General features: G+C 38.5%; 2 non-coding genes across 2 annotated transcripts; one reads left to right on the top strand and one right to left on the bottom strand.

Moving 5' to 3' along the window:
• The first annotated feature begins 4,328 nt into the window (after positions 1-4,328).
• On the top strand, positions 4,329-4,443 carry LOC124922891. The gene has a single exon (XR_007097941.1). It is a non-coding gene; the product is annotated as a U5 spliceosomal RNA (small nuclear RNA).
• Positions 4,444-4,950: 507 nt separating this feature from the next.
• LOC124923022 lies at positions 4,951-5,053 on the bottom strand. Its single transcript, XR_007098063.1, has one exon. It is a non-coding gene; the product is annotated as a U6 spliceosomal RNA (small nuclear RNA).
• Positions 5,054-15,783: the final 10,730 nt, after the last annotated feature.

The raw sequence follows: 15,783 nt of genomic DNA, 5'->3' as shown, positions 1-15,783 counted from the left end.
ATGTTAATACAATTTTTGTTAGAAAAAATAAATTAATTAATATTAAACAAGAAATTAACCCACTGTTCAACTTTAATTTGACATGTAGAATAATTCTCACATGTCAAAATCAAAAACATCATCAACAACAATGAAACAACCTATAATAGTTTTGGCCATCCATTTGTAATCACTCAAGTACACAGTCAGGAACAAACAATCATAAGAAACAATAAACAGTTCATAATCTTTTCAATTGGGGGATGGAATGTAAGTTAAGATATCACTTTATGTTTCCCAGCTTCAGCTTCTTCTTGTTCTTGTTCTTGCTGCTGTTGAAGGATCCAGATCCCAACAGCATTCTGGCAGATCATCAGTCCTTTCTCCACCTCTAATTCGCCAACAAGGAACACGATGTGAGAATCTCAACATTTCCTTCTTCAAAACCCAACAAATGGAACCCTTATCTAGGTTCCTCCCATACACAGTCCTGTAACCATCTACTTTCACCTGTGGACTCATGCACTCCATCTTCTTCATCATAATCCATCATAACTTCCACCATCTCATATTGATGCCTAACTTCAGAGGGGGTCTCCCTGTTCCATTCCGATGACCAGTTCTTATATATGGCCCATATATCTCCGCCCCTAGGATATATTCTAAGGCATCCTCCCCGTTTTATTTTTTCTCTGCACAATACATGAGAAAAGATGTCCACTTCTTCAACCACATCAATGTTTGTTGTCCTAAAATTTCCACAAGATTTCGTAAAGCCAGATTATATCCAATTCACTGATCCGAACTCCGCATCAGTTTTGGAGTTCATGTAACTGATTGCAACTTTAAACGGTGAGACTGAAATCAGACAGTACAGCCGTGCAATAGGTGCACCTCTACCTCCAAGTGATTTCAGTCTCACCTTTTAAAATTGCAATCAGTTACATGAACTCTAAAACTGTTTCAGAGTTTGGGTCGGTGAATTGGATAGAATCTGGCTTTACGAAATCTTATGAAAATTTTAGGACATCAAATGTGGTTGAAGAAGTGAACATCTTTTATCATGTACTGAGCAGAGAAAAAACAACACGGGGAGGATGCCTTAGAATTTATCTTAGGAGCGAAATTGAGAACGGTAATTATAATATTCCTTCCATAAGCTTCTAAGGCCTACCTACCTTCTGATACTTCCTATCCTATGATCAGGACCCGTCCGGACATTGTGTTTTAAATTAAGTCTCAAACTCAGAAACAAATATTCTTCAAATTCTCTATTCTATCTTGCACAATAAGGGTTGAAAAATAGATGATTCATTCTCCTGCAAGATTCAACCAGAACTGTTGTAAAGAATCATCCTTTACTCTTTTTCAATGCTAGGACAAAAGAATATTACATAATTCTGGGCCATGTTTGATGAAAGGTTATTTGGAAATAATACAAATATTTCCCACCATGAATTAATTCATTCAAATAATCAACCAAATACTTTATTTTTATAATATTTTAAACATTTAACCCAAATGACATAAGTTAAGAAGGTTTGAAAGACATCCTCATAATCACCTCCGGAAATAGGGTCTTCCTCATAAGTTGAATGTACTCTAATTCATCCTTAAAACAAAAAAGTATAACCATTTCTCACTCATAAAGATGGTTTAATCATCTAGTGCAGCGATAACAACCTAGCATCAAAATTCAACTAAAAATAACTGAGAAATCCAAAACACTACAACAAGGGGAAAATCTATGAGCCAGACATGAAAAATAAAACCAGTGACCTAAATAAATTGCATATAAACCTCGTTGCATCCTTAAAACAGATAAGTAGAACCATTTATCGCTCAAAAGACTTTCAAGACCCGTAGATGAAGGAAAACCCTAATGGTCGGAGAAGAATGTAACTAACCTCGTGGGTGCGACAATCTGGCTGCGGAGAGTCAAGGGATGATAATGCAGATGAAGGCAAGCCCTAATGGTTGAAGAAGAATGTAACTAACCTCGTGGGTGCGACAATCTGGCTGCGGAGAGTCAATGGATGATAGTGCAGATGAAGGCAAGCCCTAATGGTTGAAGAAGAATGTAACTAACCTCGTGCGCACGACAATCTGGCTGTAGAGAGTAGAAGGATGATAACACAGAAATCTGGCTGTAGAGAGTAGAAGGATGATAGTCTGATTAACACAGGCAGAAAGATTTTTTAGGTTAGAAAGAATTGGTCAGCGTAGAAAGAAAATGTGTTAGACTTGATAATTAAAAACTGATTCTAGTTTTAAAATATATATATATAATTTAAAATTTTATTATTAAATATAATATAATATTTAATTTATTTATTTTTGGTTTATTTTATTTTTTACTTTTACTTTATTTAATTTTAAATACTTAAATAAAAGACAGATGTTAATAAAAAAAATTAATAATGTTATAAAATTTTAAAATTTATGAATTATATTTTAGTGTAAATAAAATTTTAAGTCAAATTTTATTTTAAAATTTTAATATAGTGAAATAAAATATTTATAAAGTTTAAAAATAAAACATAAAAAATATTAAATTTATAATACTTAAATTTTAAGGATTTTAACAAAGTTTGTATATAAAAAAAAATAAAGGTGGTTGTAAAGTATAAAGGTTGACAAAAGTTTTATTTTTTTAATTTTTACCCACGCTTAATAAGCGTTGGCATATAAAGGTGGTTGAAAGTGTGTTTTGTTGTAGTGCATTTCGAGAAAATAAAAAATGGTCTATAAATATAATAGAATTATTCTATTATTACTCACGGATAATAGTGAAATCAATACCGCATAGTCAAAAGAAAATTATAACCAATTAAACATACTTTATGAGCAATGCTTTTAGAAGGTGCTAACGATTTAATAATTATCTTTGTAGTTCCAGAATATTTCAGTTTATGTTCGAAGTGTCTATCTAAGCTAATAAATGGACTTATTCATCTTTTGACAAAGACTTGTGACATATGTTAGGTCAATGACACTACTTCATTTCGTTTTATCTAATCACTTTTTTTTTTCAAAGTTACTTTTCTATTCGAAATATATATTCCAAAAAATGGTTTCTTAATTACAATATTGATTTAGGACCCTCAATTCTCTTTTTTATAATCACTTTTAATGTCTGTTCCGGAACGATAGAACAATTATGTTATTACTAAACTTGTTGAAGAGATGAAATAGAACCAAGTTATATATTTTTTAATGAGAGGTTGATTCGAACTACGAATTGAATCAGTTTCTCGTCAACAAAGAGCACAATACAAATAGTTTATGCAACTTCAACAACGGTAGGTAAACGTGCTTTAAAAAAAATCTATTAGATCGTGTTCTTTCTATGCTTGTTTTTTGTTTTTGAACCGATGTGGGACTTCTTTACATTCTTTAACAATTATTAATTATTAACCTTTCTTTTGTCATAAAATAAATTAATGAAATTTATAATAATATTATATATTTAAATTTAACTTATTGTAAAACTAATAATTTTTAACCAATATTCAATTTTTTTTCAAGTATCTTATATAAGAGTTATAATATGATTAAATTGAGTTATAAAATCTATATTTGTAAACACAACTATAATCTTATCAAATCATGTTTTGGAATATTTATATATTTTTTTAATTTAGCAGAGTTTAAATTTTAAATTTTTGACGAAAATTTAATTCATATTATTTATTTATTGTATTGTTTGAATTATACTTTATTTTATTTATTTTGTAATAAATAAAAGTATTTCACTCTTTATTTGGCATACTTCCTTTGAATTGTAATCCTTCAAAATTATTTTGAAGGATGCGCAGATTAATTTTTTACATCATAGTTAATTGTGTTCAAAATCAAATTCTTACATCCTAATTGTTCTATACATGACAAGGGACCTTATCTTCTCTTGCCCCCTCTCTTGAGAAGTCATTTAGTTAGAGGAGCGAATAAAAAAGGGACAAAGGCCCTACTAACTAGAAGCCACAACATGTCTTCTATTTTTTTCATTTTAATAAGTTAGTTAGTTTGAGAAAAAAATCAAAATTAAAGTGTTTTTAGTGAAAATCAAATATTTAAAATAAAACTCTTTTTATTGGAGCTAAACTAATAAATCATTGTAATAGTTTTGTTATTAACATTTATATATAAGTTTGATAAAATAATATACTTAAAACTATCAAATTCTTGAAAATATTATTGAATTATCCTATTCTTTAAATAAAAGAAGAAAAAACTATTAGGCTCAATAATGACAAAAAAAAGTGTGATGTCCCACATTGTTAGATGAAGTGATAATAAGGACCCCGTATTATTATAAGAGGGGAGTTGGTGATGAGAAAAAATTATGAAACCAAGCACTGAACACAAAGCCAACTATTCTTTCGCCTTTTACTAAAGAATACCGTGTGTTCTTTGCAATATGTGGCATACGCCTATTTTTGTTGGGTCCTCTAATCGGAAGCATCCTACAATTGAGTTTAAACTTTGAATTTTTCTTATCTACGAAAATTTAATTCATAATATTTATTAATGTATTATTTGAATTATACTTCAAAAAAATTATAATAGATAAAACTTTTTCACTCTTTATCCGACAACATACTCCCTTGTAATCCTTCAAAATTATTTTCGTTTAGATGTGCAGATTAATTTTTTACACCATTGTTAATTCTCTTCAAAAATAAATTCTTACATTCTAATTGTTCTATGCATGACAAGGGACCTTATCTTCTCTTGCCCCCGTTCTTGAGAAGACTCAATCATTTAGTTAGAGGAGCGAATGAAAAAGAGACAAAGACCCTACTAACTAGGAACCACAACATTACTTTTATTTTTCATCTTAATAAGTTAGTTAGTTTGAGAAAAAAATCAACAAATGTCATTGTGTGCAAACCTGTAAAGTACACAACAAAAAACTACACTATTTTCCCTTCGGTCGCCGGCGTACGCTTCGGAGAGGAAAAAGGATAAAAAAATTTGGACCATTTCTCGATTTGTGCGTGTCATTCTTGCGCAGGGGCCATGCTAATCTTCTCTGTATCGTTCAAATTTTATCAAATGTCCCCGAAGGTACTTAACCATCTCTCTCATTCTTTAAAATACTTCATTCTTAAGTTAGAGGAGCGATGTGGGATCAATTTTAGAAAAATAATGGACAACTGCTATTTTTTGCTATTTTTTGTGATCGACTGCTAGAGTGTTTTTCGAGGAACGCATGTGTTCTATATAGAGAATGAGGGTCTTTCAAAGTATGCCCTCGATTTATAGGGTTTTTTCTTTTGAGGAAATATTGATTTTATGGGAGAAAAAGAATGGGGAGCTACCCATTATGTCATGTGATAAGGTGTCCAAGGGCAAAGCTAGGATTTAAAATCTAGTCGGGCTAAGTTATTTCCATAAAATTTACCCGGCTAGAATGATAATAATATAAAAAAAATATACGTAGTTTACGGTCGTTAGGTCCCTTCATTGACCAGAGAAATCAATAGCGAGGATATTTCTTCCCGTCGTTATTTCCATTCGCATACAAACTGTTTTGAGTTACCCGGACTGTACATAGACACTCCCTTGAAGGTGTCAATGCCTCTGTTAATCTAATTAACATTCGTCATAATGACTATAACATAAGTTTATTAAATATCAAATACGAGTCATATAGTGTTAGATAAAATTAGACCGGTTCAAATAAACCTAACTTAAATAAACTTTCCATGCAGGAACAAGGAACCGGACCGGATAAACAAAAGGACCGACTAAGAAAACTAGCTGGTCAAGCTACTAAACCGACCAAGAATACTCGGAACGTGACCGCACAAAGAAAGGATCGGCCAAAGCTTAAAACCGGAATCATCAAACAGCCGATCAGCCACAAGGCAAAGGAATAACCGGAAGAAGTCCGGTTACATCACTCATACCAAAAGCCATTCGGTTAAGTCAAATGACCGACCAGTACAAGAAGACAATTCGGGTATCTGTTGAGAATGATACCAAAGGAACAGACTGAACACTTCCATATCCATACAAGTCTGAGGAAAGACTGTAGGCTGCAAAAGACAGTACTACCGGATCTTTCCACTTCAGGATAAGTCAGAAAGAAGATCTTCCAAGTACAGACAACTGTCCAACAGACAGTGCCTACATCGAGTAAAAGACAAACCCGGCAGGTTTGTCTTACCTACCGGAAGAACAGACTGTCAGGTCTGAGGTTGACCATCAGGTCTGAGGAAACGACCGCAGGTCTGAATCCCTGAAACACTGAATCACTGCACCTCTGCTCAGCCAATCAGATTCAAGGCAGTGAAATATGACCGTTGGCATATTTCACCTATAAAAGGGGCAGTTGAAGAAGAGTAAATGCGCGACATAGTGTGACACAGTGGGACAAGTGAGAAACTCTAAGAGCATTTACTCTACAAGTGATAAGACTGTGTTGTTCTAAGAAAGCCTAAGTGCTAAAGTTAAAGTGTGTTTTACAATTCGGTGTAAATTGTAAGAGTGTTATCGAGTAGGAAATAAGTCTCGATCGGATTGTACTTGTATTCCTTATTGAATATCCTTCTCGCGGTTTCGAGAGGAAGGGGTGACGTAGGAGTTTTATCTCCGAACATCCATAAAATCTGTCTTGTTATTTACTGTCTGCCGGTTTCATTATCTAACTGATCCGTACCCCTATAACCGACTTAACCCTATCCAAGCCGAATTTCCAGATTACCAAAGCCGACCCATCAAATCCCAAACCTCCATTATACAATACCGATTCTGCCTATCATACAAGTGTGCCGCTTCAACCTGAAAGCAAACCTCTTCCGCGCTTGAACCTAGTTCAAGGGTTTGTGACAGGTTGTGTAGTATTGAAACCCCAGTGTTAATCTCTAACCGGATTAACCACCACCCTTCGAGTGAGAACCGCTAACCGGTCCAACCCCCGGTCCTCCAGCGGCTACCTAGATCCTAACAATTGGTATCAGAGCAGTTAGTTTCAATACTCAAGCAAGCATGTTTCAAGATAGGCCTCCAATGCTAGAAGGTGATGACTTTGCCAACTGGAAGGCACGCATGCACCTGCACCTAATCACCTTGGATGACGAAATGGAGTCCATTCTGACCGAAGGACCGATATTCATTGATAAGGACAGAAAGGAATGGACGGCTGAAGATAGGAGAAGAAACAACCTGGATAATCATGCTAGAAACCGGATCTCCAACAGTGTGGACAGAAACACATACTGCAAGATCAGAGACTGCCAAACCGCAAAGGATACATGGAACACGGTTATCCAGATCTTTGAAGGAAATGAAAGAACAAAGGAGAACAAGATAATTATGGCCACACAGAAGTTTGAAAGCATCGAAATGAAACCAGGAGAAACTATGAAGGAATACAGTGACCGGTTCACTGGTGTGTTGGATGAATTAGCAACTCTGGGCAAGAAGTATGGCAACAAAGAGGTCATTATGAAAGCTTTGAGATCTCTTCCAAGTACTTGGGACATAAAAACAATGGTAATGAGGGAATCAAAGAGCCTACGCAAGATGAAATTACACGATGTATTCGAAGATCTTAAGGCATATGAGTTCGAAATGAGATCTAGGACCGAAGAGGAAGTCTCGGCATCAACATCAACCAGAGCACTAATCACATCTACAGAACCGGTTGCACTTACTCTTGCACCTGCACCGGCACCGGCTCCTGCACCTGTACTAATCAGAACCGCCGAACAGTTCACCGAGGATGCCATGGCAATGCTTGCACAGAAGTTTGGGAGGTTCATGAAAAGAAGCCAACCGACAAACAACTAATATGGTGATAAATCCAATGTAAGATGCTATAACTGTAACTGTTTGGGACATTTTAAGTGGGAATGCAGGAAACCGAGGAGAGATACCCAGAAACCGGACTATCAAAATGACCGAAACAATTATCAACAAATCGGTGAAGGAAGTGAAGTACTGAAAGCACTGATAGCCGACGATGGAGGAAGTCTATGGGCTCACAGTGACAGTGATGATGAACTCACGTGCCTCATGGCAAATGAAGAACAGGTATTTGACTCTCCTTGTGAAGAATTTACTAAAGATGAATTATATAATGCATTGAATGACATGGTAGAAGAATATAGGAACCTACTAGCTAGCCATGCTGCCTAAGCACCTCAACATTAGAACCGATCCTATAATACCTATTCCAACAGAACTAGAAGAACCCATTGTAACCGAACCGGAGATAGCAAAACCTGATGATACTCATACTTTAGAAACCGAGTTAGATCCTAAGACCGAACAATCTAGTGAACTGACTAGAGAACTGACCGAGGAAGAAAATGCCCGACTTCAATATAAGATGGCCGCATATAAGAGATCTAGTGATATAGTAAAGAAAATGTGTAGTCATTACAGACACCCTCGTTACAAGTTTGGCCTAGGATATACAGAGGTTAGCTCCAAAGACCGAAAACCCGTAGAGAAAGTAAGGTCTACAAAAGGTAACCTTCCCCTTATAAAATTCCTTAAAAGCTCCTGGACCGCTGAAGAAGAGGAGATCGCATACTATAGGGAAGAAAAGCTAAAATACGACTATGTTGGTCCAACCGAATCTGAGAAATGGCTTGACCCTGTGAAAAGAAAAGCCGAAATCCTCAAACATATGAAAGCCTTTCCTGAACCGCGTAGGTCAAACCAAAGATTACCGAACCAAAGACCATCACCATTTAAGACCTATGTAGAAAAACCGAGATACACGAGACCGAGTGCCAAAAGGACAATTAAAACCCTAGCAAAGAAGACCGTCCGGTTTATCAAGGTTTTGATACCTAAGGGACTAATCGCATGTGGACCCAAGTAAATGTGGGTACCAAATAGGTGTAAATATGTACATTTTGCAGGATCTAAAGAAACGGCTAGGAAACTCTAAATGGTTCTTGGATAGCGGCTGCTCCAGGCACATGACCGGAAACAGCAATTTGCTAGCCGATATCAAAACAGTAACCGGTGCTCTAATCACCTTCGGTGACAACTCAAAAGGTAAAACTGTGGGCAAGGGTAAGATTTTCCATGGTAACCTAACTATTGATAATGTACTTCTAGTTGAAAACCTACGTTTTAACCTACTTAGCATTAGTCAGATGTGTGATGCCGGATACACGGTAGAATTTCTTAAACATGCATGCTTAGTTAAGAACTCTCAAGGTATTGTACTACTAACCGGAAATAGGATAGGTAACATTTACAAGGTAGACTGGAAAACTAGAGTAGAATATCCTATATGCATGATAGCTAAGACCGATCAAACCTGGTTGTGGCATAAGAGACTAAACCATCTAAACATGAAAACTTTAAACTACATTCGTGGTAAAAAGCTAGTTGAGGGCATTCCTGATATAGTATTTAATCAAGATAAGGTTTGTTCACCATGTCAAATGGGTAAGCAAACTAGGTCAACCTTTAAGAGTAAAGGAAACATCCAATCTAGCCGATGCTTAGATCTTCTTCACATGGATTTGTTTGGACCGATTCAGGTCATTAGCCTAGGAGGTATGCTCTACACCATGGTAGTTATTGATGACTATTCTAGATTTACATGGGTAATATTTCTACCATCTAAACGTGAAACCGTATCAAACCTGATTACACTTCTTAAGCGCCTACAAAATGAAAAATCAACTCGCATTAATAACATTCGAAGTGATCGAGGTACCGAATTTACCAATAGTACATTAACCGCATATCTTGATGAATCTGGCATTAGACACGAGTTGTCTAGTGCTAGGACTCCTCAACAAAATGGCCTGGCCGAGAGAAGAAACCGGACTCTCAAGGAAGCCGCACGGTCCATGATAGCCGATTCCGGCATTGCTCAGAAATTTTGGGCTGAGGCTATCAACACCGCATGTTATACACAAAACCGGTCTTTAATAAACAAATTTCACAATAAAACACCGTACGAAGTTTATTTTAACAGGGTTCCCAAACTTAAGTACCTCAGGATTTTCGGTTGTAAGTGTTATATACACATAATGGTAAAACCCAACTCACTGTTTTTGATGCAAAAACCGATACCGGGATCATGCTAGGATACTCAGCAGTAAGTAAAGCATATAGAGTGTATAATAATAGAACTGCAACCATGGAGGAAACAATTCACGTTGTTTTCGATGAATCGGTTGAAAGTAATACCGCTTCATGCTTTGATCTACACAACAGATTGGAAAATAATAACATTCACTCTGACAGTGAAGATGAGACTCCAGTCTTCAGGCGGTTTTTCCATGACCAAATGGGTAACATTGAAACCCAGCCGGATCAAGCTGTTCCACAACAGGAAGCTGACACTTCGGTCCAATCCGAGGAAGTCGGTCGGTCTGACAAACTTGTTCAGCCTACCGACATGTCTAGCCTTGATCAAGTAAACGGTAATTGGTAGACATCCCTGAACTGAATCTCAGAAGAAATAGTAAACATCCTCCTGAGCAAATTATAGGTGACCCTTCAAAACCTGTTCGAACTAGGAGTCAACTTCTGGAAGGATACTTTAATTCCGCATTTATATCCCAGATTGAGCCAAAAAGAATAGATGAAGCATTGTCAGATCCGGATTGGATCTTGGGAATGCAAGAAGAGCTAAACCAGTTCGAGAGTAGTAAAGTCTGGTACCTAGTTCCAAGACCGAAGGATCAATCGGTCATAGGAACAAGATGGGTATTTAGAAACAAACTCAATGAGGACGGTTTGGTCACGAGGAACAAAGCCAGATTAGTGGCACAAGGTTACAAACAGGAAGAAGGCATTGATTTTGAAGAGTCATTTGCCCCTGTAGCTAGGATTGAAGCCATTAGAATTTTTCTAGCCTTTGCTGCCTTCAAAAACTTTAAGGTTTTTCAAATGGATGTTAAAAGTGCATTTCTGAACGGTGACCTACGTGAAGAGGTATATGTTGAACAACCACCCGGTTTCAAGAGTGCTGCATTTCCAAACCATGTATACCGATTAAATAAGGCTCTATACGGTCTAAAGCAAGCACCTAGAGCCTGGTATGATACACTAACCGCATTTCTATTACAACATGATTTCACCATCGGTTCGGTGGATAAAACATTGTTTAAATTTGAAAAGAAGGAACATATCCTACTTGTTCAAATCTATGTAGATGATATCATTTTCGGTTCCACTGATCCTAAGCTATGTGATAAGTTTTCAAAAATGATGACTGACAAGTTTGAAATGAGTTTGATGGGAGAATTAAGTTTCTTCCTAGGTCTTCAGGTTAAACAGCTCAAAGAAGGAACCTTCATAAGCCAACCTAAGTATACCAAGGAACTTCTAAAGAAGTTTGGAATTGACACATGCTCCTCAGCGGCTACTCCAATGAGCTCATCAATTAAATTGGACAGAGATGATGAGGGCCAATCGGTAGACCAGATTGCATACCGGGGCATGATCGGATCTGTCCTATACTTGACAGCGAGTAGACCGGACATTTTGTTTGCAGTTGGTGTATGTGGGAGATTCCAAGCAAATCCAAAACAATCCCACTACACAGCCGCAAAAAGGATACTGAAGTATCTAAAGGGCACACCTGATGTCGGTCTGTGGTACCCAAAGGACTCATCCTTTAATCTAACAAGTTACTCAGACGCAGACTATGCAGGGTGTAAGATTGACAGAAAGAGTACCAGCGGTACATGTTAGTTCCTAGGTGACCGGCTTGTTTCATGGCATAGCAAGAAGCAGACATCGGTGGTCACATCAACCGCAGAAGCTGAATATCTGGCGGCCGGAAGTTGCTGCTCACAACTCCTCTGGATACAACAACAGCTGAAGGACTTCGGTGTCATAGCCGAAGAGTCCCCGATCTTTTGTGACAACACGAGTGCCATAGCAATAACTTACAATCCGGTTCTCCATTCTAGAACCAAGCATATCGACATACGGCACCACTTCATCCGGGAACATGTCACGCTGAAGCATATCCGACTGGAATACGTATCGACCGATCAACAAGTAGCCGATATCTTCACAAAGCCTCTACAGGAAGCTAAGTTCTCTCAATTCAGACTTACTCTCGGTTTAACCGACATTAGTCAGATCCTTCCTAAGGATGCTTAAAGGGAAACCGGTTCGGACAGATAAAACCGGTAGTTCCTCCTAAGCTGTTGAACTTTGAATTTTCAAGATACCTATGGAAGAACTGCCCAGTTCATCAGATAGAGTAAACCGACCGGCTACTTGGTGCATGCACCAAATAACCGCATCGAGATGAACAACTGATGACTGACCGGTTCGGAAGCAGGTTATCTTAAATTATTTGAATTTTAAACAGAAGTGGAATAATTATCAGTGTTTATAGATGTCTGTTCTGAAACATTGCCCTTTCAAAGTAAATGGTCGCACCTAAAAAGACTTGAAGATCTGATGATATCTTTCACAGTCCAGGCCTATGACCAACAACCTATACTGCAAACATACCTATTTCATGCAATACTCTTTATCCTGAAGTTAATAGATATCATCTCATTTAATACGTTGACACTAGGATAATCCCTAAACTAGTATTTAAGTAAATCAAACATTCACCAAAACATTCACAAGACAAAAGAACGTCCTCTCACTAAGGCAAAAATGTCTCAGTTTCCCAACATCCTTCAGGTTGATTTTCAATCCTGTTCAAACACAGAGCAATATGAGGTGTATAAGGTAATCAAATCTCTGGAGGAAACCGGCCTTCAGTGTTTCCTAGACGACAAACACACCATCTATCATGAATCCATTCTGGAGTTCTTCTATCACGCCAGGGTGTTTAGAGGTACCCCCCACTTTGAAACTCACATTCAATCCAAAGTGGGAGGCATTGTCTTTGATTTCACCGAAAGGGACTTTGCGCGGTGTTTTAGCCTGCCAAGGCACGAGATAACGGATCTAGAAATTCCAGTCGACATAAAGGCCGAGATCTCCGTCGCCTTCGCACGGTCTGACGAACCGGTTGAGGATCACGGTACAAAATCACACTTGAGAGCTGAATATCAGCTTCTCAATGATGTGATCGGTAAGAGCATCTTCGGAAAGGATGTCACAAATACCTACAGTACCTCGAACTTCAACATGATGGCGGCTATAATCACCGGCACACCGGTAAACTGGTCCAGGGTGCTCTTTGACATCCTTATCTGGATGGTCGGCATCCGATCAGTCGGTTTCATCCCCCAACTAAGCTATCTCCTTGTGGAGCTTGGAGTCCCAACCTGTCCCGGAGAAGGTTTGAACCAAGCCCAGGTGCTGACTAAAGAAGTAACCGACTCATTTTATGGGCGGTTCGAGAGAGCTTGGAGGAGAAGAAACCGCCACAACGGTGTCGTCAACTCTTATGCACCCTGAGTCACTCCTTCCTGCACCCTGTCGTTTTGCTTCATGCACCGGGTGTATCTTTATCCAACCCATGTTTGATCGTTTCGGCTTCATCTATGTCCCCTTTGGTTTCATTTATGTTTCTTTTGATTTCATGCTTTCTTCATTGTTATTCATGCCATTTCGGCACTGTTCCATGTTATTTTCGGTCTCAACTAATTAATCTCGGTTATGATTAGTGCATTTAATCCTTAATTAATGAGATAACTCTCAACCACCTGAACATTTAATATCCAACTAACTTGGTTACTTTTCAACTAATACCTACCTCGGGCTCTGCAATCTACCTCATCCCCATGCACCTTGGAAACATAAAGATTCTTCTATCTAATAAAACAAAACTGACAATCAATGTTAAGTTTTCCCTCCAAAACCGATCCTATATAAGGAGCCATCTTCTAATCAACTTACCACATCCGAAAGCATAAAAACACTTCTGAAATCTTTTGAATTCCATCTCTCTCAATACCGTAATCATGCCGAGCCGAACTTTGGGAAACTTTCTAAGCATCGATTTCAACTCATGTATGGAAGAATGGGACGGAAATCATACAAAGAAAAACATGTTTGAATCTTTTATTGATACCGGCCTTCGAACCTTCCTCGAAGAATCCGGTCCCATACTGATTGAGGATGTCAAGGCATTCTTCAGAAGTGCCTGCATCAGGGGCGACTACATTGTCTCTACGGTAAGGGACCACACCTTCTGGCTTGATGAAGCCGAATTTGCCTCCCTTCTCAGTCTGCCCACAGAAGGGTTCTCTGATTTCCCGACTATGGAGGGAATTGATGCATTCTACTATGGACTACTCTTCTCTGGAAACCTTGATCCAGTGGAAAACTTTGGGTTAAAAACCCGCCTCGGTCGCAATGCTCAGCTCCTTCTTGAAATTGTCACTCGGTCCATTCTTTGTCAGTCCCCAAATCAGCGGTACTCAAAGAATACCTACAACATGATGACCCACATCTTCAACAAAACGACCATCAATTGGTCAGCGGTCATCTTTCAAAACCTGAAGAACATGGTGCTGACCAAGAAAGGTCTCGGTTATGCACCTCACATAAGCAAGTTGATTCTCAAGTACCGGCCAGAGTTTGGACCGGGTACACCGGCATCCCCCTCAAACATTCTTGATGCAGATGCGGTGGAAGAGAAGTTCTCCAGAATGGTGTTTACTTCTTAAGTGCCTATTTTCGCATCATCCTTCAGTTCTTTCTCTGTATTGTCTCTTGAATAAAATATCATTTCAGTTTAAATGACCGGGTCTTCTTAATACTTTGAATATTTATCTAAGTAACCGGTTAACATCTTCAAACTATAACCGTGTCCTTATCCGGTCACATAAAATCGCTTAAAATAAAAAGATTGCAAACACTCTGATCATTCAAAATAACCGGTTAAACTTAGAAACCGCACCATCAATCGGTCTCAAAAAGAAGAGTGCGTCATCAATGAAAAATTTTGGAGGGAACTTTCACGCTCAAAATTCCCGCCCATGGATTGGCGCCTACTTCATTCCCGCCCATGGTTTGCCGCCCTTTCAGCTTGGAGGGAAAACTCCCGCCCAATATTGATGGGACGGTTGGGCTTCCAAACCGAATCTATAAAAGGGACTCTCGGTCACTTTATTTCATTCTCACGCGAATCTGCTTTCTCTCTCTAAGCTCTCTAACTCTCTGAAGCGGTTATTTCTCAAACTCTCTCAAAATCTCTAAGATGGGGCGCGATTCGGCTTTGTTTAAGCACCTATCTCAGGTGGATTTCGAGGAAATCCGGCTGAAAGGTACGTCCGAGGCAAAGGAGGTTATTGACCGGGTAGTCAACACCGGTCTAGAATATTTTCTTGGCGGTCCTCATGTGCTCTACAAAGATGCAGTCGAGGAATTCTTCAACACCGCAACTATCTCCAATGACAAAATCACCGCAACTGTATGCGGTACTGAAATAGAACTCACCGAGGCATCGGTGGCAGAGAGCCTGCGCCTTCCAACAACCGGCCAGGATGCAACGGCAGACATAGAGCTCAAAACCTTTGAGGCGGCTTGCCAGATTCTCTCGGCGACTAAGGAGCCGATAAAAGTATCCGGCAGCAAATCAACGTTGAAGCCGGAGTATATCCCAATATGTGACATCTTCGCAAGGGCGATTCTGGCAAGAGGGGAAACTATAGCAGCCTAACAAGGGACAAAATCAGGATGCTGATCGGCCTGATAGAGGGAACAAAGGTCAACTGGGCAAAAACGGTGTTCAACAACTTGATGGATATGGTGAAACCAGATTCAAACCGGTCATGGGGATACGCCTTTCCTCTCGGTAAGATTTTCCTTCACCACAATCTCAGCATCGGTCCCGGCGTCATCGTCGCAAATAGATGCCTCATCAGATCGAAACAATTCTTAGAAAGG

This window comes from Impatiens glandulifera, chromosome 1 (genome assembly GCF_907164915.1).
Source record: "Impatiens glandulifera chromosome 1, dImpGla2.1, whole genome shotgun sequence".
NCBI classification, from domain to species: Eukaryota; Viridiplantae; Streptophyta; class Magnoliopsida; order Ericales; family Balsaminaceae; genus Impatiens; species Impatiens glandulifera.
The sequence above is the reverse complement of the archived record's forward strand: the minus strand, read 5'-3'. Positions and strand labels throughout refer to the sequence as shown.